Below are 21262 nucleotides of genomic sequence, written 5' to 3' on the forward strand. Positions count from 1 at the left end.
GTGCAGTGCGTCCTCTGCACAGTGTGCACCTAAAGCTACCTGAAGAAAATTGGTGGTGTTCTTCTGATCCTATTAGTACCACAGGCAGCTGCAGTATTTACAAGTTAGTGTAGTGTGTTCTCGGCACAGTGTGCACCTAAAGCTACCTGAAGAAAATTGGTGGTGTTCTTCTGATCCTATTAGTACCGCAGGCAGCTGCAGTATTTACAGTTAGTGTAGTGCGTCCTCCGCAGTGTGCACCTAAAGCTACCTGAAGACAATTGCTGTTGTTCTTCTGATCCTATTAGTGCCGCAGGCAGCTGCAGTATTTACAACTCAGTGTAGTGCGTCCTCTGCACAGTGTGCACCTAAAGCTACCTGAAGAAAATTGGTGGTGTTCTTCTGATCCTATTAGTACCGCAGGCAGCTGCAGTATTTACAAGTTAGTGTAGTGCGTCCTCTGCACAGTGTGCACCTAAAGCTACCTGAAGAAAATTGGTGGTGTTCTTCTGATCCTATTAGTACCACAGGCAGCTGCAGTATTTACAAGTTAGTGTAGTGTGTTCTCGGCACAGTGTGCACCTAAAGCTACCTGAAGAAAATTGGTGGTGTTCTTCTGATCCTATTAATACCAAAGGCAGGCAGCTACAGTATTTACAGTTAGTGTACTGTGTCCTCTGCACAGTGTGCACCTAAAGCTACCTGAATAAAATTGGTGGTGTTCTTCTGATCCTATTAATACCACAGGCAGGCAGCTACAGTATTTACAGTTAGTGTACTGTGTCCTCTGCACAGTGTACCACAGGCAGGCAGCTACAGTATTTACTGTTAGTGTACTGCGTCCTCTACACAGTGTGCACCTAAAGCTACCTGAAGACAATTGCTGTTGTTCTGCTCCTATTAATACCACAGGCAGGCAGCTACAGTATTTACAGTTAGTGTACTGTGTCCTCTGCACAGTGTGCACCTAAAGCTACCTGAATAAAATTGGTGGTGTTCTTCTGATCCTATTAATACCACAGGCAGGCAGCTACAGTATTTACAGTTAGTGTACTGTGTCCTCTGCACAGTATGCACCTAAAGCTACCTGAAGACAATTGCTGGTGTTTTTCTGCTCCTATTAATACCACAGGCAGGCAGCTATAGTATTTACTGTTAGTGTACTGTGTCCTCTGCATTGTGTGCACCTAAAGCTACCTGAAGACAATTGCTTATGTTCTCATACTAATAATACTACAGGCAGGCAGTTGATTCTGCTAGCTGCAGTATCAGTATATACCGTATTTATCGGCGTATAACACACACTTTTTCACCCTGAAAATCGGGTGAAAATCGGGTGTGCGTGCTATACGCCGATGTATTAAAAAAAAAGCATTGGTACATACTGTGTATATCGATCGGATGGCGAGCGGACGCGATCGGAGTAAGCCTGGGGGACCTGCGAGTCCCGGGACACATCTTAAGCATTGCAGAGCTCCGGCAGCCTTCCCCCACCGCAGCACACACAGAGGAAACTTTCTCTCTCACTAACTCTCGCGGCCGTGAGGTCGTATCCATGGTAACCCCTCTGTACAGCTCGCGAGGTACACATGGATTTTAAATGGCAGCGTGGGAAAAAAGTCTCCGGCGGGGGGTGAGGGGGGAGGAAGATAGCGCAAAGACAGTATACACACTGCCTGACATGACACCCTTGTCTCAGCCCAGAAATACAGCCCTTACAATAAATAGAAAATTAAACGAAAATAATATAAAAGGGAATTGTTAGTTAGCAATAATGGAGAATCTTTCAATGAAGGATAATCTGGAGAATCTGTCATTAATGAAGTGAGAAAGTTAAAAATCTCAGTGCTGGTTCACACTTGTGCGCTCTGCGATATTGCATGTGATTTAGACTGCACTGTAGTCTAAATCACATGCAATGTCAGTGCAATGCAATTTCAGCCAAAACTGATAGTATGGCTGATATCGCATCACAATCTGGCCAAACTCGCACAGGACCCTTTTTGTGGTCCGCACCAGAATCGGATCACACTCATGCGATCCGTTTCATGTCCGAACTGTCAGTTTGCAGTGCGATATGCGAGCTGAAATGGGGGTGTCATTAACATTGTATTGACACTCCCCACATATCGCATATGGCAGTGTGAACTGTTGTGCAAGTCAGGTTCGATGCGAGAACCCGCAGTGGATTCGCAGGGTTCCCGCATCGCACAAGGGTGAATCAAGCCTTAATCAAATACCGGTATGAGGGAACCCTGCGAATCCACTGCAGGTTCCCACATCATACCTGACTCGCACAGCAATTCACACTGCCATATGCGTTCTGCGGGCATGTCAATACATTGTTAATGACACCCCCATTTCAGCTCACATATCGCACTGCAAACTGACAGTTTAGACATGAATCGGATCGCATAGGTGTGAACACCCATGCGATCCAATTCTGGTGTGGACCAAAAAAAGGGTCCTGTGCGTGTTTGGTCTGAATGCATGCAAATTCAGCAATACTATCTGTATGACTGAAATCGCATAACTCGGACATTGCATGTGATCTGCAGTGTGGTTTGAATCGCATGCGATCTCGCAGAGCACAGTAACGTGAACCGGCACTAAGCATACCTTTCAAATACCAGTAGTTCAATTGGCAGTGTACAGGGCAGGCAGCAGTGTGTGCACTGGTCTTAAAGGGAACCAGAGTGACAAGATGACTGCAAGGAGGGGGGCAAAGAATTACACTGCTTGACAGCAGGGAGGGGAGCTAAAAGATGCACACTCCCTGCTCCCCCATCCCTACAAAGCAGAGTGTGTCTATTTGCCCCCTCCCCATCAGACACTGTGGGGATGTCCTGAACTTGTACCCTTTTAGGTACAAATGTTTTAAAGGTGGACAAAGTGACAGAGAGCCTGATGGTGTGTGTTTTTTCTTAGCCTCCCTCTGCAAAGTGACACACACTGCCTGACGGGGGGGGGGGGGGGGAGCAAAGAGATGAGGGGCTGGGGTTTTTAGCCCCTACTAGTCCACTAGTGATCATACACCAGTATGATAATAACACCATTATTACCATATTACCATACCATACCACACACAGCCATCCTGCAACGCACAGATAGTACAACAGAGTACTGGCAAATTTACACACCCAATACTACCTTACTTTTTTTATTTAAATTTAGGTAAAAAGAATACCACGGACTCATCCAGACAATGCACTCTGCACTATCATAAGTGCCTCCTCAGTTAAACAACTGCATTTACTACTGTACTTACAGTATTTCACTACTACTGGTATCCCAAATGGCATCAAAACAAAAGCGTGGAGCATATACAGCTGCTTTCAAGTTAAAACTTGTGGAATATGCCAAACAACATGGAAATAGGGCTGCAGCAAGGCATTTTGGAGAGCCACCAACAGAATGCACAATACGAGAGTGGCGAAAAATGGAAGAAAAGCTAAAGACATTAGCAAAAACAAAATGCAATTTTCGCAGCGGTACAGTTAAATGGCTAACATTAGAAGAAAAAGTGAAGGAATTTGTACTAAATCATAGAAAAGCTGGCATTGCTTTATCAACAAAAATGATCATCATTGAAGCAGTGAAAATCAGCAAACAGTTGCAAATACAGGATTTCAAAGGGACAACATCATGGTGCCAAAGATTTATGAAGAGGCATGAGCTTCAGATGCGAACAAGAACCAGGATTGCTCAGCGTATGCCGGATGATTATAAAGAGAAGATAATACAGTTTCATCGCTTTATTATCAAACAAAGGAAAAGACACAATTTTGAAATTTGTCAAATCGGCGACATGGAGAAAGTACCCCTCACTTTTGATGTTCCTTCAAATAAAACTGTGGAAGCAAAAGGTGCCAAGACCGTAACAATCAAAATTTCAGGTCATGAAAAAAATCGTTATACCGTGGTCCTTGCCTGCACCGCAGATGGAAAAAAGCTACCACCATTGGTCATTTTTAAAAGGAAAACTCTTCCAAAGGAGAAAATTCCAAGTGGCATAAATGTGCATGTTCATCCTAAAGGTTGGATGGACGAAGAAGGCATGAGGCTTTGGATTAGAAATGTGTGGGAGAAGCGCCCGGGTGCTTTGTTAAAGAAGCCATCCTTGTTAGTACTGGACTCATTTAGATCTCATCTTACAGAACCAACAAAGAAAGAATTGAAAATGTGCAAAACAGAAATGGCCGTCATTCCAGGAAGACTTACATCACAACTACAGCCATTAGATGTTTACATTAACAAGCCATTCAAAGCTTTCATGCGTGAAGAATGGAAAAATACATGTGTGATGAAAGCCAACACGAAGTTACCAATTCTGGGCGAATGAAAAGACTTGGCATTTCAAAAGTGTGTCAATGGATAAAGACTTCGTGGGACGCAGTTAAAGAAGATATTGTTATCAAATCTTTTAAGAAATGTGGCATAAGCAATGCTTTGGATGGTAAAGAAGACGACCTGATTTATGAAGACAGTAGTAGTCAATGCAGCAGTGTTCAGTTCGATTTTGAAGATAGCAGTGAAGATGAAGAGTTTCTTGGTTTCCCAGACAGCAGCGATTTCTGATTTTAAACTTTTGTTAAAACATATACTATAAAATCCAAGTTGCTTCGGTAAAACAGTTGATTTTACTTTCCCGTTAAGTTATTTACCTTATATGTTGTATAAATGTTAATAAAAAAAAGTTCTGAGTTACCCTTATTTTGCTTCAAAGTTCTTTTATTTAAAATTCGTTTTTTTCCTGAAAATTCCTGAAAATTCTCTCTTAAAATTAGGTGCGTGTTATACGCCAGTGCGTGTTATACGCCGATAAATACGGTATATACATCCCAGCTTTGTGCAGCTACATCTCACTGCAGGCCATTAGTATGTCTGGAAGGCCAACAAGGAGAGGCAGACAGTCACAAGCTAATAAAAGAGGGCAAGCAGGCTCTGTGTCTAGAGGCAACAGTGCTGGTCCTGGAGACGGTGCATCATCACCAGCACGTGGCCGTGGGACAGGCTTGTCCTTTTTTTTGGCAGCTGGCCGTTGTTGAGCCGCAACATGCGGAAGACTTGGCAGAGTGGATGACCAAGCCATCCTCATCCTCCTCATCCTCTCTCACCCAGGCTCAGGGTACTTTGTCTGGCAAAGCAGCTGCCCTCGGCTCAATGGCATCAGTCACTCCTTCCCTAACCCCACCATGTCCTCCTGAGGAGTCCCCCGAACTGTTTGACCATAGTGTTGGGTACATGCTCCAGGAGGATGCCCAGCGTTTTGAAGGCTCCAATGATGGTACCCAGCTAGAGGAAGGCAGTAACATGAGCCCAGAGAGAGGGGGTGCCCAAGAAGGACAGCAAATTGGCAGTCATGTTCCCCCAGCTGCAGCATACTGCCAGGTATGCTCCAGTGATGAGGAGGGAGGGGATGATGAGGTCACTGTCTCCACGTGGGTGCCTGATAGGAGAGAGGAAGAGGAGGAGGAGGCACATCACCAACGAGGCAGAATGCCCTCCAGGGGCCAGCTTAAGGGCAGCACGCCAACTGCATCACACTGCAGAGCTCCGCATGTGCAGGGCGCTGCTGTCTCTGCACGTTATTCCAAAGGTTCTTTGGTGTGGGCCTTTTTTGAGACGAGTGTGTCAGATCCCACCACTGCTATTTGCAACATTTGTCTCAAGCGTATCTCGTGTGGCCAAAACATCACCCGCTTGGGCACCACATGCTTGACCAGACATATGTCGACCTGCCATGCAGTTTGTTGAGAAGCGTACCTAAAAGACCCACACCAAAGAACAAAGAGGACCTCTCCTTCTCCTCATCAGCTGGGATCTCTAACCCCACTATACCTTCAGTCCTCTCTGAGACCTGAACTGAGAGGAATGAAGGTGTAGAATTAGGTGTGTCACAGCCAAGTACTTGGGGGCAATATGCTATCGGTACACCAACGTCAGATTGTACCAGGCAAATTTCCCTGCCCCAGCTGCTGCACCACCGAAAGAAGTTTGCTCCCAGCCATCCACATGCCCAGTGGTTGAATGCTGACTTGGATAAATTTCTAGCACTTCAACTGCTGCCTTTTCAGTTGGTAGACTCTGCTCCCTTCCGTGAGTTTGTGGAATGTGCGGTTCCTCAGTGGCAGGTTCCCAAATGCCACTTTTTCTCACGGAAGGCGATTCCGGCTCTCTACTGGCATGTAGAAGGCAGCGGTAAGGAGCATATTACCACTGACTCATGGTCCAGCAGGCATGGACAGGGATGTTACCTATCTTTCACCGTGCACTGGGTGAGTCTTCTGGCAGCTGGGAAGGATGCAGGACAGGGTGCAGTAGTATTGGAGGTTGTTCCGCCACCATGCCTCCAAAATTCTACTAGTGGTGATTCTGCCACACCTCTCTCCTCCACCCCCTCCTCATTTTCTTCCTCCGTGGCCTCTTCCTGTGCTGATTTGTCCTCGGAACCAGCGGTGCTCCGTAGGCATTCAAGGGGCTACGCAAGCACGCAGGCAAAAAGATGCCATGCAGTGGTTGAGCTGGTGTGCTTGGGGGACAGGAGCCACACTGGGGCAGAGATTCTGTCAGCTCTGCAGGGGCAGGTTCAGAGGTGGTTGACGCCACACCAGCTTAAGGCAGGTATGGTGGTTTGCGACAATGGCACCAACCTCCTCTCCGCTCTCCGACAGGGACAACTGACCCATGTGCCCTGTTTGGCTCACGTCCTTAACTTGGTGGTGCAGCGGTTCTTGAGCAGGCACCCAGGCTTACAGGATGTCCTGAGGCAGGCCAGGAAAGTCTGTGTGCATTTCTGCAGGTCATATAATGCCAGTGCTCGGCTGGCTGACCTCCAAAAGGAATTTAACCTGCGCAAGAACCTCCTAATCTGTGACATGCCCACCAGGTGGAACTCAACGTTGGCCATGCTTCAGCGGCTGCACACACAGCAGAGGGCCATTAATGAGTACCTATGTGACTATGGCACCAGGACAGGGTCAGGGGACCTTGTTTTTTTTCCCCATGCCAGTGGGATATGATCAGGGATGCATGCACTGTCCTGTCACCATTTGAGGAGGCCACGAGGATGGTGAGTAGTGACAGTGCATGCATCAGTGACACTGTACCTCTTGCCCACCTGTTGGAGCACAGGCTGTGTGGAATAATGTACAGGGCACTTGAGGCAGAACAGAGGGAGGAAGAGGAGGACTTCCTTATCTCTCAAGGCCCCCTTTATCCAGACAGTGTTCCTGCATGCCCGCCAATCACAAAGGAAGAGGAGGAGGAGGAGGAAGATTGTGTCAGCATGGAGGTAGAGCCTGGCACTCAGCATCAGCAGCAGTCTTCAAGGGATCATTTACAGTCCTAAGAAACCCATGGACTTGTACGTGGCTGGGAGGAGTTTGCTGCGGATAATGTTGTCCTTAGTGACCCAGAGGACTCTGGACCGAATGCCTCAGCAAACCTACGCTGCATGGCCTCCCTGATCCTGCAAAGCCTGCGGAAGGATCCTCGTATTCGTGGAGAGGGATCAATTCTGGCTGGCAACCCTCCTTGATCCACATTACAAGGGTAAGGTTGCGGAAGGTCTGTGCAACGCGTTCCCAGAGACTGGGAGGTTACACACTCCTGTTCCTGGACAACGTGTTGCTGAGGCTTCGCTCAGTCAAAGAAGTAGCGGTGGAGAAGGTGGCCGTCTGACCGATGTGTTTAGACAGTTTTTTAGTCCGCAGCCCCAAGGTATGATCGGTTCCAGCAACCATTGCCAGCGTCTGTTTTACGTGGTGCAGGAATACCCAGGGGCAAGATCTGACTTGGATACCTTTCCCACCGAAAATCCTCTGGGTTACTGGGTCTTGAGGATGGATCACTGGCCAGAGCTTGCACAGTATGCAATTGAGCTACTGGCCTGTCCTGCATCCAGAGTTCTTACGGAACGCACATTCAGTGCTGCTGGAGGCTTTGTAACCGATCACAGGGTGCGCCTGTCCACCGACTCGGTCGATCGACTGACCTTCATAAAAATGAATCAGTCTTGGATCACCACCAGTTACCAGGCACCTGATGCTGATGTAACCTGTCATGAAGCTTGGAATACTGAAGTATTTCCCTTTGATTCTATTACACAGTGGGGGGATCTGCTGCCCTGTTTTAAGGCTAACACCCTCCAGACGGCTCCATGGTCTGGAAGGAAGGCATTGTTCTGTGTTTGACTGTTTGTTTATGTACTTTAATTACCCCCTGGGGCTTCTCTGTGTCATTACACATATCAGTCCTCCTATTCAAGCTATTGGACCAATCCCTGCTGACCCTGTTTCAAGTCCTCATTTGCATGGCCAAGAGGACCTTAATTGAAGACTAAAGTGTACTTTACAATTGACCAATAGGAAAGTGGTTGTTGGGGGCGGGGTGTTCAAACTGCTGTGTATAAAATTGTGTTGCGTGCATCCAATAAAAGTGAGATTCCTGTTTGAACTTACATACAGCCTGCCTGGTGTTTGTTCTGAGCTATCACAACTGGATTTGATCGGCACATAGCTGTAGTTCGAATCCCGGAGCATTGGATGACCGAACCATCAGATGTTGCGATCTGCAATCTGATTCTATAGCCGCAGAGGAGTGTCGGGAGAGAGGAATCGAGCGAGCAGGGGCTTGTTACATTGGTTGGCAGCTGTGGGATTTGCTCTCCAGTTACTGGGACACTCCAAACCAGCCTGCAGGAGAGCCACACTTAAAGACTTACTTGAGAGCCGGGAGGGACCGGTGGGATCGTGCTTCCTTGCCGTGAACACATCCAAACCATCACCTGGATCCAAGGTCCAGATAGCAGGAGAGGAGAGGTACAGATACCAGCTACCATGGAAGAGGAATTCAGAAGGAGGTTGCGAGAGATGCAGATACAGCATAGAGGACCAGTATCAGAGCAGGTCCTGCTGGGATGGTTTGATTCTATCCGTTGCGAACTCTGGAAGGAAGCGCTAGCCCGTAAGCAGCGAAACCAGGGAAAAGTTCTCCCCTCCATCCATGTAAGGTACTGGTCGCAGTATGAAGTGCGAATGCTGTTATTGGGGGAACAGCCGAACCAGGAGTGGACAGCTGAGTTAAGCAGGCTGATCTGGGCAGAAATGCGGTTGGACAAGAGCTACAGAGCCCTCCAGTGGTATGTAGCCCAAGTGTGCCCATGGACAGCGGATGACAGCCCCACAGAAGGCTTTGACTACGATGGCCTGGGATTGTTGTACTGGAGGCTGTCCAGGGACCCTGACTTTGGGAGTGATCGGGAGTGGCGTTTCCAGGAAATAATGGAGCACAGAGAGCGAAGACTGAATGTCTCGGAAGTGCACTGGGCACAGGAAGATTTGGATTTTCTGGCCGTTCAGGAATGGGAGCTGGAGATCGCCTACAGACAGCTGCTAGACTCTGCTCAGCAGCAGGGTGGGGCTCCCTTTGCCTGGGACTATCAGGAAATACCAGTTGACAACTCTGAAATCCTGGCTGAAGAGTCGACAATGTGGCAGAGTAACAGTGTGCTTTGCCAACCTGCCCCCGCAGCTATGGACGCGGAGGTCTTATGGCAGATGGAGCAAGTTTCTGCATTGGATGATCTTGGATGGAGGAATATGCCTGTCCAGCAGAATGCCAGAGAATCGGCAGTGGAAAATGTGGAGATCGCTATCCCCAAAGCTGAAGTGCTGACAACAGGGCAGAGCTCTGCTAACCTCTGCCCAGCACTGATAGCATCTTCTGGGTTCCACGGACAGGAGATGGTGAACCTTTATCCCCAGACACCAGTTGCAGAGACAGGAGATTTGAAAGACTTTTCTGCTGAGGAAGAACAACCTGGTGAGCCCCCAGCAGAAGAAAAGCTGTTATTAGGGCTAAACTTCACTGTGCTCTGCCCAGCACCAACAGCAGTATCTGTGGAGTCACAAGGAACTTCCCCAGCTGAAGCGCTGGTCACTGGACAGAGGTTTCAAGACCTCTGCCCCACATCTGTGGCAGTTCCGGAGGCTCAGGGTGAGAAGGAGGTGGTCACTTCCCAGCAGCAGATCAGGATACAGGGGGAGAAGGGAGAGGAGGTATTCATCGTCCCTCCCCAACAGTTGGCCAGGGTGGAGGAAGCGGTCTTTCCTCCCCAGCAAAGATCCGTGCACCTGGGAGACAGTACCACAGACATATTATCCCAACATCCAGATAAGGGAATGGAAAAGGAAGCAGCCGGCTCACCTCCCCAATGGCAGTTACACAGTTTGGGAGTGGAGGAAGCCAGCCTCCTGCCCCAACGGTTAGCCAGAGTGGAGGATGTGGAGTCCCCAGCAGAAGGGCTGGCAACCGGGCAGAGTGCTGCTGGCCTCTACCCTGAACTAACAGAAGAGGGAGTTCCTGTGGTAGTGGATGGGACTTTGGTCTCCACTGACACAACCCCAGAAAATGATGCAACACTGAGACAGGAGGATGTCAGCCATGCTTTGCAAGCACTGTGGGATTTTCACCTACTAAAAGTGGATGCGACTTCAGTCCCCACTTGTATACTCCAGGGATGCTGGGCAGTCGGCCCAGATCCCCAACAGCATGACGGAGTGAGCGCAGTCACCCTGTCTTCTCTCCAGTGGCTGAAAGGACTGCAGGGAGAAGGGCCAGTCCAGGCCTGTCCCCATGTTCTCTGAGAGAGGCAGAGGTTGGCTGGGTAAGTAATGCTCTGTATGGAACAATTTGTTTGGGGTACTGTGTGGGTACAGGCATTAGGGGACTGGAACTATGGCCTAACTTCGGAGTAAATCCGTCTGGGGTCTCCTCTTGTGTTAGTCATCTGCCGACAAGGGAGAAATGTGACAGACTGAGCCAGGACAGAGGCTTTTGGAGGGGACTGAATGCTAGCCTCTTGCTGACCGATCGTGGGCCCTGGCATTTGGGGGAACAGTGCTCTTTGTGAGCTGTATGCCTGAGGACCCTTGAGGTGGTGTTACTTTGGATTCAGGTCCATATCCCCCCAAGAGACACAGACTCTGGGAAATTGTATTTGCCATATTACAGTGTGACGAATCATACTGTTGGAACCTTAAGACTACTTTTCCAACATCCTTGAGTTGACCCGTTCGGGGTCCCACTGTGGCTGTTGGACTGTTTTCCAGGGGGGAAAGCTTGTCATGAAGCTTGGAATACTGAAGTATTTCCCTTTGATTCTATTACACAGTGGGGGGGATCTGCTGCCCTGTTTTAAGGCTAACCCCCTCCAGACGGCTCCATGGTCTGGAAGGAAGGCATTGTTCTGTGTTTGACTGTTTGTTTATGTACTTTAATTACTCCTTGGGGCTTCTCTGTGTCATTACACATATCAGTCCTCCTATTCAAGCTATCGGACCAATCCCTGCTGACCCTGTTTCAAGTCCTCATTTGCATGGCCAAGAGGACCTTAATTGAAGACTAAAGTGTACTTTACAATTGACCAATAGGAAAGTGGTTGTTGGGGGCGGGGTGTTCAAACTGCTGTGTATAAAATTGTGTTGTGTACATCCAATAAAAGTGAGCTTCCTGTTTGAACTTACATACAGCCTGCCTGGTGTTTGTTTTGAGCTATCACAACTAGATTTGTTTGGCACATAGCTGTAGTTCGAAACCCAGAGCATTGGATGACCGAACCATCAGATGTTGCGATCTGCAATCTGATTCTATAGCCGCAGAGGAGTGTCAAGAGAGTGCTGCGTTGCTGCGCTCAACTAGAGTATCTGTGTGTGGTTGCAGTGTTGTGGCAACAGCACCAGTGCCTAAGGCCCAATTTTTCAGCCACTGTTTAACAGGGGCGTGTAATTACAATTTTTGATGCAATACTTTGCAGCAGGGCTTGTTCCTGCACTCAGCAAGAGAATCTGTGAGGGGTTGCAGTGTTGTGGCACCAGCACCAGTGCCCAATGCCCAATTTTTCAGCCCCTGTTCAACAGGGACATGTAATTACAATTCTTGATCTAATATTTCACAGCAGGGCCCGTTCCTGCGCCCACCAAGAGTAACTGTGAGGGCTTACAGTGTTGTGGCAATGCCAACACCTAAGGCCCCAATTTCTGCAGAGTATATAGGGCAGGCCCCTACTTCCAGACATCCAACTTACAAACGACTCCTACTTGCAAACGGAAGGAGACAACAGGAAGTGAGATGAAATCTACCCCTAGGAAGGGAAATTCTCTCCTGTAAGAGTTAATATGGGAAAAACGTGTCTCCTCTCCACTGATGCTTTATCACCAATCCTTGTTTCACTAAGAACCCCAAATTTTCAAAAAACATTTGTCATTGGGACAGAAAGTGAGGTGAAATCTTCTGAAGAGGTGCACTGACAGCAAAACAAATGTTACAGGGGTGATAACCTTTCCCTATGTTTTCCAAAAAGCTTAAAAATAGATTTTTTGGCTGGAGCTACATTTTAAAAATGTACCAGTTCAAAATTACAAACAGATTCTACTTTACAACAAACCTACAGTCCCTGTCTTGTTTGCACCACCTGTATACTGCTGTTCAGAGTATATAGGGCCTGGGGGCCCCACGCCTTTCCTTTTTTTTATTTGGGTGCGGGGTTCCCCTTAATATCCATACAAGACCCAAAGGGCATGGTAATTGACTGGGGGGGTACCCATGCCGTTTGTCTCACTGATTTTCACCCATATTGCCGGGACCCGACATTACATTAAAGACGCAAGCAGTTTTAAATGACTTTTATTCCTTTAAAAATGTAATTTTGTGCAGGGACTGTTTTAAGCACAGGAAACGCCACTTTACAGGCATACTATAGACACCCCCAGGTACGATATTTAAAGGAATATTTCACTTTTTTTCACTTTAAGCATCATTAAAATCACTGCTCCCGAAAAAACGACCGTTTTTAAAACCTTTTTTGCATTGATACATGTCCTCTGGGGCAGGACCAGGGTCCCCAAACCCTTTTTAGGACAATACCATGCATATTAGCCTTTAAAATTAACACTTTTGATTTTGAACGTTCAAGTCCCATAGACTTCAATGGGGTTCTAAAGTTTGCGCAAAATTTTGGTCCGTTCGCAGGTTCTGGTGCGAACCGAACGGGGGGTGTTCGGCTCATCCCTAGCAGCTATTAATGAATTGTCGGTCCGACAATACACATAAAAGTTCATTGATAAAAACTGCATGGGATTTCCCCACAGGGGAACCCTGAACCAAAATTTAAAAAAAATGCGTGGGGGTCACCCTAAATTCCATACCAGGCCCTTCAGGTCTGGTATGGTTATTAAGGGGAACCCCACGCCAAAATTTAAAAAAAAAATGGCGTGGGGGTACCCCTCAAAATTCATACCAGACCCTTCAGGTCTGGTATGGATTTTAAGGGGAACCCCGTGCCAAAATTTTTTAAAAAATGGCGTGGGGTCCCCACAAAAATCTGTACCAGACCCTTATCCGAGCACGCAACCTGGCAGGCCGCAGGAAAAGAGGGGGGGATGAGAGAGCGCCCCCCTTCCCTCCAGAACCGTACCAGGCCACATGCCCTCAACATTGGGAGGGTGCTTTTAGGTAGCCCCCCCAAAGCACCTTGTCCCCATGTTGATGGGGAGAAGGGCCTCATCCCCACAACCCTTGGCCGGTGGTTGTGGGGATGAGGCCCCTGACCCCCTCTGACAACACAGGGAAAGCCACAGGGAAGTCCCATAAATTCCCCGTGCGTCAGAGGAGGGAGGGGTCACCACGTGGCCCCGCCCTCTGTTAAATACGAAGTGTCAGAAGAAGCGAAGCGTCACGCGGCTGAAGACTCCCACTGAGGCGGATCGTGCGGACGGAGCGGAGAAGAAGCCTGGAGGAAGATGCGGGACAAGAAGAGCGGAGGTAGAAGAAGATGGAGAAGAAGATTAAGAAGAAGATGGAGGAAGAAGAAGAACACCGAAAGAACACCAGAAGAAAGAAAATGGAAGAAGAAGCCGAAAGAAGAAGAAATTAATAAAGGACTTGTCAAAAACCGTCTCTTGTGTGTTTTAAACTTTTTGACACTTTTTTTGTGAAATGGTAGGGGTACATTTGTACCCCATTACCAATTCACACGGGGGGCGGGATCTGGGGGTCCCCTTGTTAAAGGGGGCTTCCGGATTCTGATAAGCCCCCCGCCCGCAGACCCCCACAACCACCGGCCAAGGGTTGTAGGGATGAGGCCATTCTCCCCATCAACATGGGGACAAGGTGCTTTGGGGGCTACCTCAAAGCACCCTCCCAATGTGGCCTGGTACGGTTCAGAAGGGGGGGTGCTCTCTCGTCCCCCCTCTTTTCCTGCGGCCTGCCAGGTTGCGTGCTCGGATAAGGGTCTGGTATGGTTTTTTTGGGGGACCCCATGCCATTTTTTTTTATTTTGGTGCGGGGTTCCCCTTAATATCCATACCAGACCTGAAGGGCCTGGTATGGAATTTAGGGGGACCCCCACGCCATTTTTTTTTTAATTTTGGTTCAGGGTTCCCCTGTGGAGAAATCCGATGCCGTTTTTATCAATGAACTTCTATGTGTATTGTCAGACCGACAATTCATTATAGCCGCGAGTAGTTTTAAATGACTTTTTTTCCTTTGAAATGTCATTTTGCTGTCAGACTGTTCTAAACACAGGAATCATGCACCCCTTTACAGGCATACTATAGACACTGCCCAGGTATGAAATTTAAAGGAATATTACACTTTTATTGTTTCACTTTAAGCATGATTAAAATCACTGCTCCCGAAAAAACGGCCATTTTTAAAACTTCTTTTTGCATTGATACATGTCCCCTGGGGCAGGACCCAAACACTTTTTATGACAACACCATGCATATAAGCCTTTAAAATTAGCACTTTTGATTTTTCCCATAGACTTTTAAAGGGTGTTCCGCGGCTTTCGAATTTGCTGCGAACACCCCAAATTGTTCGCTGTTCGGCGAACTGGCAACCAGCCGATGTTCGAGTCAAACATGAGTTCAACTCGAACTCGAAGATCATCCCTACCCACTTCAAATAAACTCAGACAATGGTCCAGCTTTCATGGCCAGGGTCTGCCAGGACTTGGTAAAAACTCTCAAGATAGAATGGAAGTTTCACATTCCCTACCACCCTCAAAGCTCAGGAATAGTAGAAAGAATGAATAGAACAATAAAAGACAAGATAAGAAAGGCCACAGGAGGAACCTTTGCCAACTGGAAAAAAGTCCTCCCAGCAGTCCTGGCAGAAGTAAGAATGACCCCTTCCAAAACAACAGGGTATTTACCTTTTGAAGTTTGATGGGTAGACTTTTCCCCACCCCATGGGCCAGAGCACCTTTAATGATAGAAAAGGGAGATTTAGACTTAATACAGGAAGAATATGTAAGAAAACTGGTTGAAACATTGGATACAGTCAAAAGAAATGTTGCTCGCACCTCTCCTTTTTCTTCACAGGAAACTACTCACCCCTTCAAGGTGGGAGACACCGCGGTGGTCCAACAGCTGAACAGAAATAAGAAGCAAGAGTATCCCTTTGGACCTCCTACTACAGTGGTTGCAGTGACCAGAACAGCCATCCTAGTGGAAAACTGCCAGTCCTGGATCCATGCCAGCCGAGTAAAAAAGGTTGCCTAAGGCCCTAGGAGCAGGAAGGAGACCTTGGATAAAGGAGGCCCTCAAGCAGAAGTCCAAGCAGACGAAGGAGGAGTTCCTGGGAAAGCAGGTCAAGCCAGAGAATATGACCTCGCTTATTTCACCACAGACTTCTGGCAAGCTATTTTGCCTCCTGATCCTGATCTCTCTGATAGTGTTCCTGCCCACCTGGATCATCATTAACTGTATCTACCACCCTGAATATTTGGGTGTAATTAAAAGTCTCTGTGGGAACACACACACACAAGAGAACACTACAGTGACACAAGCTAGAACAAAGAGAGAAATTGGAGATATTTTTACTGATAAGATGCTTTTGCTAAAATTTAGGTATGCTTATGCTCAAAAATCAGGGTATGAAGAATGTTGGATATGTAGCAAATTACATGCTAGCACTGCCTGAATTCCCCTTCTGGCTGTACCTTTAAATATTTCCTTCTTCCTCAAAGAGACTCCTCCTGTCTTCTTAACTAACATATCACTCTGTACATAAACAACACTGTTACCTTTCCAATAGCAGGTAAAAGTCATTCCCCTGATTGGTATTTTAATTTAGGGAATGAGACACAGACTAACCCCTCCATTTGTAGCAGGTCAATATCTAACATCTCCATGTGGGAATGCAGGGGCAAAGCCAAGGATGCCTGCTCACTGTTTCAAGTATCTGACAAAAGCTAAACCGTACTTTCCATAACTTTTCCTCCCTCTCTGATAATGTACGTGATATATTCCACCAATTTATAATCGCAATACAGGAAAAGTACACTCATGAGATTGTTGCTAAGAAGCCATTTGCATTAGGACAAAGTATCTATTTATGTTGTGGGAAAGTGTGTTATCCCTGGGTGCCCCTCCATGTTAAGGGATGGTGTTATCTTGCATCCTTGGTACCTGTCATGGGAGTGGTAGGGGGTGATAAAAGGGGACATCCCCTAGAGGTCAGTATACACCCCAGATACCCCCTCAAACACCTTGACAAAAGGGAATTGTTCTATAAACAAGATATGGCCTGGGCATGGTTTCCTTCTTGGACAGGATGGGGTATAGACATGATGAAAAGGTTGAACAATTATTCAAGTATATTGGATGAGAAAGAGTACTGTAAAAGGGAAGACACTTATAGGAGAAAAGAAGGATGCTGCACAACCCGAATAACATCAAAAAGGGAGGTGTCCCACATATGGGTTTTTCTAGGCAGCAAAAATAATAGAAGAATACTACATAGGATTAAAATGTATTTGATTTTATTAATGACAATCATATCAAAAAGTTGACAATGATAGTTAAAATATGAGCTGTGGTACAGGAGATATAAAACCAACACAATTGGGGCTGAACACAATGGTACACAACATTCAATAACAAAAATGTTGATGGTACACAAATTCACAAAAACAACATTAGTGTATAGTTACCAGTCACACTGTGTTGTGTGAAGTCTCTTGGACCTAAGGTCTTCTAAAAATCCTTCACTTGATCCCACCGAGAGGCACATCAAAGGGGAGCCTCAACCGCCCATGTGTGCCTTACAAGGAGTCACACTTGTGGAAAAAAACCCCACCAAAAATGGGCGGAGTGCGGAAGCAGAGAGACAGCACCTAGGTCAATGTACTGAGGGACATCACTGTAAGGTGCATTATGTATAGCACAACTATAAAGTTTTGTAAATTTGTATAATATAAGGATATGAACAATTATGATGGGACGGTTAAGTATTTTGGAGACATAAATGCGTATGAGTGTTGAGGTAATAAAATATATAATACAATAATGATGGTGGTGATGTATAAACAATTAAACCAAAAAAGGGGTGAAGATCACATAAAAGTATATCAAGATGTGAACAGGATGGTAAGGGTGGTAGTGTGGAAAAGGAGATGTGCATAAAAAAAAAGGGGGGCAGGGGGGGGTTGGAGAAGGTGGAGAACAAGGGGGTGAAGTGAAAGGAAAGAGGTGAGAATAAAAGTGAAGAAACAAGTGAGAAAAGTGAGTGAATGAAAAGACGCGAAAGAGAATGGAGAAAGGGGAACGTGAAGGGAATTGTGTGAAAGCTGAGAAGGTGAGAAGGTGTGTAAGTGATGGCAGATGATGGGGGAAATGAGGAGAAAAAGGCAAGAAAAATGAAAATAAAAAAGGTGGGAGAAGGAGGGAAAAAGTGAAAGCAGAAATGTGTGGGTGAAGCAAACCAAGCTAGACCAAACACAAAGGGGAAAATGGTGCTGGGTGAAGGGAAATTGAAACAAAAAATGAAACCAAAGTGTGAGGGAGTGGAAGGTGAGTGCAAAAAAGTGAATGAGGAGGGGTGAAAAAAACAGTGGAGTGTGTGCAATGAACCGTGAAAAGACTAGGTGGTGAAGATGGGGATGATGTGGGCAAAAACAAGGATGGTGTGAATATAGAAGGGTGAATGAAAAAACAAGAGGATAAAGTGAGCGAACTACCATAAATAGACATAATGGAGTGGAGTGAAGTCAAAAATTACCTTAATATTCCAAGGTACAGAAAAATATTCCGCCTTGAAGTAAAAATCTCAGTGTTGGAATTCTAAAATAATAGAGTTACCAATATGGGCAGATAGAACCAACAAATCTATAATATATAAATGGTAAAAATCTATGACGGGGTGACCTGGGGGGCCCACAGTGCAAAACATGCACATCAGAGTCCAGCCAAGTACAATTTTTTGCATATTACCTGTCAGCAAATGCTCACAAATCTATGGCTGTCCGGATGCCCGCCCCACACCCACCCGGTGGTGGGGATGATGCCGCAATGGCGGCACTCCACGTGTGGCTCCCCTGGCATTCAGGAAGATGAAGGTCCTGGTATGACCGTCACCTCCGCCGTAATCACGTAATGTCATGACGTCACATGCGAAGAGTCGCGCACGCAGGCACTGTCACACAATCCGGAAGTGGTCTGGAACGCCGCTGGCAGGGAAATGCACCCCAGGTGGCCGGGAAGGAATCTCGCCACCTAGTGGGTGTTGAGGGTGTGGATTGGGTCAAATGGACTGCGATGGGGCTGTGGTCTGAGATTCTGGCATCGTAAATGTCTGGGGTGTTTATAGCAGATACTAGGGCCGGGGAGGCAAAGAAGTAGTCTATACGAGAGAAGGTATTATGTGAGGGTGAGAAAAACATATATTCTCTGTCCGTTGGGTGTGTCAGTCGCCAGATGTCAACAAAATGCATAGATTCAATGGAGTGTGCTAGGGGAGTTAAGTCTGGTGTATGGGAGGGACCGGGCATTGTCTTTTGCTTAGGGAGATAAGTGCGGTCTGCCAGTGTGGACATGGCCGAGTTAAAGTCCCCACCCACCAAGTGCAGTACTTCAGGGGCAGTGAGAACCCACTGAACCATGTCCTGAAAGAATAAAGTGTCTGGAGAGTTGGGAGCGTAGATATTAGTGATAGCTACGGCTTTGTCGCCTATGGTCATGTGTAAAGTCAATTTGCGGCCTAGGGCGTCAGCTCTCACCTCTCTGACAGAGTGTTGTAGGTTTTTATGAATTAAAATAGCTACACCAGCTTTGCGGCCTACTGCGGGGGACCCGTATACAGATCCTACCCACATTTTTTGGAGGCGAGTTAAATCGTCTGCGGAGAGATGTGTCTCCTGCAGTAGAGCCACATCTGCCCGAAAACGCCGTAAATGTCTAAGAATGGACATACGTTTATTCGGGGATCGGAGCCCCTTAACATTCCATGAAATAAATTTCAGGTGACTCCCATCGGTCGACAAAGACATGATTGGATATTGTAGTTGTAATGAGTGGGAGGCTGATCAAGAAGCCTCCTGATATTTACAGTGTTAACCGTACGGGAATCACCCAAAAGTTGTAGGTCACATAAAGGAAAAGGTACTAATAAGGCAAATATGAATTGCAAGTATATTAAGCAACAGGTATTGAGCTGTATCAAAGCAAGGTTATGGTTATAGCGTAGCAAACTACAAACAGTGTACTTCACTTTTTTCCACATGAGATACATCTATCCGTAATGCCTCTCAGCGACCCGCAAGCTCCTCGCATATGAGCATGATTTTGGCTAAGAGGAGTGGGAGAAGGGAGGAAGAAATGAGGGAAAGGGGGGAGGGAGGTAGTGGAAAGGAATTGGTATGGGGGTAGGATCAGGGTATGAGGTTAGGAGAGTGGCTGGTTGTATCTGTGTCAAAGAATAGGCTCAGCTAAGATAATATAATACAAAAAGGGGGGGGTTAATTAAAGGGTCTGCCCAGTGAAGGGTCTATTGCTGTGGAGATCAACTCAGTTATTATGTTTACCTTTTGGGTAGACAGAGTGTGGGCGGTGGGTAGTTGTATACCAGGCTGGGAGGCATTATAACATGAGCTTGAGCCAACAAGTAATATCAACCGTGTAAAACTTTACACCTAAGACAGGCTAACAAGTAAAATAAGAAGAAATCATGTTAGAGACAATGGGGGGTAATATTACCCATCCGAGGAAGTGTAATTGGTTAGAAAAAGTTCCTGGAGTCCTTCATCGATTTGCAGAGCGGTCTTCTAGGTTAGTAAAGCGGCTGCGTTTGTATGGAGGTTTTGTGGGGGTGCGTTGATGTTTGGGTGGTATCTTCGCTGTCGACGGTGATGATGATGGTGAATTCTCTTCAATGTTGCTATGCTCCATTTCGGTGCCTCGGGTGGCAAGAAAATGTTCCGCCTCCTCAGGGGCATGAAACGTGAGGTGTTCTCCTTCATGTGTTTGGATGCGGAGGACAGCTGGATAGGCTAAGGAGAACCGGATTTGGTTATGATGAAGGGTGGAGCAGATCGGTGAAAACGCTTTACGCTGCTTCATTACCTCTATGGAGTAATCTGCAAAAAGTAGGAGTTTTGCGCCATCAACCATTAAGGACCGTGAACGACGAAACTTTTGCATTATGGCATTCTTGTCCGTGTAGTTGAGGTACTTTACAATAACGTGGCGGGGTTTGGCGCGTGATTCTGAGAATTGACCTATGCGGTGCGCGCGTTCAATAGTGCAGGGAATGCGAAGGCCCAGTTGTTCTGGGATGATTTTTGTGCATATATTGGTTAGCTGTTGTGTGGATACTGCTTCAGGCAGTCCAATGATGCGTAAATTGTTTCTCCTCGAACGATTTTCCAAATCATCGAGTTTATCCCATATGTCTCTGTTAGTAGCTGTGAGACGTGCTACTGCTGCGGTTGAGGCTGTGAGTTCATCTTCCAGGGAGGAGATTCTGTCCTCTACCTGATTGATTCTCTGTGCCTGTGCTTGTAGGTCAATATGTAACTGCTCTAACCCTCTATGTACTGCTGCATCCACTGTAGCTGTGAGAGTAGGGCCCAGCAGCGTGACTACAGCTTGTGCAATTCCGGCAGGGGAGGTAGGGTCCGTACCTGTCATGTCAGGAGCTGAGGGGAGCTGTGGTTGTGGCTGTGGCTGCGTGTGTGCCTGCTCCATCATGCCTGGGGCGGCCGCCATCTTGGCTGTGTCCGCCGCTGTGTCTCCTCCGGTGGGGATTGTGGATGTGACCGCTCGAGCGTACGATCGCTCCACAAAGCGATCCATGGGAGCCCGCTGAGTGTCCGCACTGCGATGGGGGGTCTCCTCGGAGCAGTAGCCGGCTTAAGAGGCAGATTTGTGAGGAGCGCTGCGGGAGCTGGAGCTGGCTACCTCCTCCTCATGTGGCGCCAGAACCGGAAGTGTAATTACAT

General features: G+C 47.1%; 1 long non-coding RNA gene across 1 annotated transcript in view; it reads left to right on the plus strand.

Annotated features, from left to right (window-relative positions):
- Positions 1 to 18659, plus strand: part of LOC141103288 (uncharacterized) — a 178716-nt gene extending 160057 nt beyond the window's left edge. Inside the window, exon 5 of the long non-coding RNA XR_012235290.1 lies at positions 15366 to 18659. This is a non-coding gene — a long non-coding RNA (uncharacterized lncRNA). The remainder of the gene's footprint in view (positions 1 to 15365) is intronic.
- Positions 18660 to 21262: the final 2603 nt, after the last annotated feature.

The sequence above is a fragment of the Aquarana catesbeiana genome, linkage group LG07, assembly GCF_042186555.1.
Source record: "Aquarana catesbeiana isolate 2022-GZ linkage group LG07, ASM4218655v1, whole genome shotgun sequence".
Classification (NCBI taxonomy): domain Eukaryota; kingdom Metazoa; phylum Chordata; class Amphibia; order Anura; family Ranidae; genus Aquarana; species Aquarana catesbeiana.